Source organism: Phlebotomus papatasi, chromosome 2, assembly GCF_024763615.1.
Source record: "Phlebotomus papatasi isolate M1 chromosome 2, Ppap_2.1, whole genome shotgun sequence".
NCBI classification, from domain to species: Eukaryota; Metazoa; Arthropoda; class Insecta; order Diptera; family Psychodidae; genus Phlebotomus; species Phlebotomus papatasi.
Genome location: NC_077223.1, coordinates 52,703,924 through 52,708,091, shown reverse-complemented (window position 1 = coordinate 52,708,091; position 4,168 = coordinate 52,703,924).

Genomic DNA, 4,168 nt, shown 5'->3' with positions numbered 1-4,168 from the left:
ACTGTCAACATGATTTCATGCGATGTTTAATGTTTCATTTGTGTTTCACATTCCTTAAAACTTAAATGAAACACGAAACATAGAATACACTCAGAAAAACCCAAAATCAGCAAAGGGTTTGCAAATCCAAGAATAAGGGATAGCTTCACCCAAGCTGTTAAATTATACATTTTATCAAGCTTGTCACATAAAAAGGTTTTTACATACAAAATAAAGAAGAATAAGTAATAATTTTACAGACAGCTCATTTAAACATTTTAAATAGGGATAACCTTTGGGCTTTTTTATCTTATTTTTAAATGGAAATGAGCTTTATCGGTCTTATCACAATATAATTTAGCTTGACAGCTGGTTTCTGAAAATAAATCTTATCATGGGAACATCCAGTTGCATTTAAAATTAAGAGAAAAGACCCTATTTCAAAAGTACCCCAATTCAAAAGTGCCCCATTTCCCCCTACAAAAGTATTCCCAAGCCATAAAATAAAGTTTTTCCAGAGAGATTCTTTAAAAAAAAGTACAGGGACAGTATTTAGGATTTAAGTCTGTCTTTATTAACGGCCTCCTCGCAAAAACTTCACTTTTTGTCACAAAATAATTTCGAAAAACCACAGAATTAAAAGTATCTAATGTGTTATGATTGCACATCACATTTTTTTTTTAGTTCTTGGAATTATTTTTTGACAAAATAATACTACAGTGCCCGCTCTATAATCCGGATCGGCGTAATCCGGACGAGTTACCGACGGTTACATTTAAAATAATTTTGAGGTCATGTATGCATGTGTGTTCAGCAATGAAACTGGATTATCCTGTGATGTTTTTGTTTAATAAATGAAGTATAATAATAGCATAAAATTCTCTAATTATGTCTTTTAAGCTTCTTTAAAACTTTTATTGTAATTCTACAAAAAAAAACTTGTATTATATTTTCGAGACGTTGAACAAATTCAAAAAATCCATCCGGATTACGAAGCGGACATCTGTCATATTGTCTTCCAATCATCCGGATTACAAAGCGGGCACAAATATCCTTAAATTTGCCATGGTTTGTCTTAGTTATGATGTGATTTTGCATTTTAGGAGTTAATCATGAAATTTACCATAAATATAGGTAATGTAAAATTAATATGAGTAGGGGAAATGCTTCTAATTTTGTCCAGTTTCTTATTTTGGACACTTTGAGGATAACATTGGACACTAAAAATAAATTGATTAAAATGATGGATTTTTATTCCAATATTTGATGAATAATGAATTCTATCTAAATATTTGTTCTTCTTGGAATATTTTAACACTAAATACGTTAAAATTTGAATATGATTTGAGTTGAAATTGCTTTGTTGAAAATTCAGTGTGAGCAATTGCTTACGAGAAATATGACAGAACTTCGTGGCTTACTTCAGTCTTATTTAGTTTTGGTGAAGTACTAACAAAGTTTGTTCGCTGTTTTTGAGTGATATTATTGAATATTCATTGAATATTGTGTTGATTCACGTTACTGATGATTTGTACATTTGACCTGAAGTGAGATTTGCCTTGTGAATTATATTTTTCGTGTGAAAAATGGGAATTTTTTTAAGACATTCACCAGTGAGGTGATGATTCTTATTTTGGACAGGTGTTTTTCTCACGAAATTTCGTGAAGTTTTAGCTTTTGTGATGACTAGGTTGGACAAATGCCTGGAGAAATGAAGGAGCATCATCTCTACGAAAGAGATGCAGTGAGAAATGCCTTGAAAGGCTCCCGGAAAGGGCAGGGAATGAGCGAATCCGCACGTACTTGGAGTACCGAAGTCAACTCACTTTAATGAATGATATGGAAAGTTTCTGAGCTTCTTGTGACATTCCACGTTTCCCTTACATGACCAGGAAGAGGACTTGATAAGATTGGTTCATAAAATGAAGAACAATGGGCATCCTATTGAGGCGGATTATCTGTCCAAATTTACAGACAAGTTGTAAAAATTAATAACCAAGTTGTCCAAAATAAGAGTCAAATTCACCTCTACATATCAATTCATTTTTAAACGTATTAAAACTAATTTTAGTAAAAATGAGATGATAAATAGCTTGCCAAGTTTCTAAACAATCCTTCTGAAAAGAGAGTAACAAGAAAAGTCAATTAGTATTGAAAATATGGCACTTCAAACTTAGGATATCGATGCTTATATGCAGACTGTCCAAAATTATAAGCACTTCCCCTAATGCAGATGAACAAAAAATGGTTGCATTTCAAAAAGTTTGTCGCCCGAATTTCTCTCTAATTCGGATGACATTTCGATCCCAAATGCAAGAATTTGAGAGAGTCTACTGTATAAGTAAAGACAGGCCACAAGTAATGCCGCCACTCTATCTCTTGCATTTTAAATCACTTTATTATATAAATTATATAAATATATAAATTATAAAAATTATATAAATCACTAAAGTCACTTAAAAACATATTCTGTTGATATATATTAGCCGAGATTTTTTACAATCCGCAGCTTTTGAGATCCGATCCGACGTGATATGCTACCTACAGGTGAAAAAAGCCCGCGAGTTCACTTCAGTGACACAGAAAAATTACATATCCACAGGAGAGGTCTTTGGAATACGTTACGGAAACGCCGTAATGTATGCAAACTATTTTATTCGTCAATTTTTCAGTCTGTTTTCAGCGCCAACGGTTCATAAGAAATGTATTTCAGATTTACTGCGTGAAAAAATTGTAGACAATGAGCTTCCAATAGTAGGAAATTCATATCAAATTCTTTCAATCCATTTTCACTTAAGCCGGAACTGCCTGTACCTAATTTCGGGTCAAAATCAAAACATTGTTGTAAGTATACACACAGTGTCTCTAATTTGGGCAATTGGAACCGAAATGTCATCTGAACTGAACTACAGTGAAATTCTGGCGTGAAACTGTTTGAAATTCAACAACTTTTTGTTTGATATTTGAGATTCTATTTCTAAAGCATTGTACATATAGGAAACTTACCCTCTTCCTGGACCATATGTGCTAACCAATTTCAATTTACCTGAAAACGCTGCCTTTTTCAGATAACCGTGCTCGCTGAGGTAGAACGATCAGAACCGAATTAATGAGAGTACAGCGCCCGCTTCGTTCTCCGGATGATTGGGAGACAATATAACAGATGTCCGCTTCGTAAACCGAATGGATTTTTTGAATTTGTTCAACGTCTTAAAAATATAATACAAGGTTTTTTTTGTAGAATTACAGAAAATGTTTTAAAGAAGCTTAAAAAGACACAATTAGAGAATTTTTATGCCAATATATACTTCATTTATTAGACAAAAACTTCACAGGATAATTCATTTTCATTGCTGAACACATAATGCATACATGACCTCAAAATGATTTTAAATGTAACCGTCGATAACTCGTCCGGATTACGGCGATCTAGAGAGCGGGCACTGTATATTGTATGTACACGTTTTGATACTCCACAAGACACTTAGTCGATTTTCTGCCGGCCGCTCAATTGATTTTGTAACATAATAGGTCCGGCACACCTTAGGCCAGGAAAATTTCTTAAAGTCAAAATTCACATCCCTTTCTTTCTTATAGAAGTTTTGTATATGCTATTCTACTCTTTCGCAATCTTCTTCTTCTTTTGAACATCACACTAAATTGAATTTAGTTCAGTTCATTTTTGAGTCCTTAAGAGTGAGATAGGCTTATTCAGATCTTTCAACACTAAACCTACCGACTATTTTTGGTCGTACAAGTTGGACAATGGTACAATTTAGACAGGGCTTTTTGTCTTGATAAGTTTAGTACTTCATTTTTATTTGTACATTTTTAATGCTTTAGTTTTATTATTTGGTTTCTTGTGCTTAAAAACAAATTTTGTACTGTATTTATCAAGAAAAAAGCCATGTTCAACTTGTACCGGCGAATTGTCCAACTTGTAACACTAATTCCAAATTATATCACTTTATCCTAGTGTGTCTTATGTGTTTCACTACATTTTTAAAGCAATTTTATGTCTTATATTTTCACAGTCTCTAAAAGTTTGCTTCTTGCCAACAAGAAAAATGAAATTATTGCTTTAGCACGATTCAAATAACACTTTTAATTTTTTGCCAATACAACAGAAAAAGAAAGAACTTCGTGAGACATATTTTTAAAACATTTTGTATTTAAATACTGAAAAAAT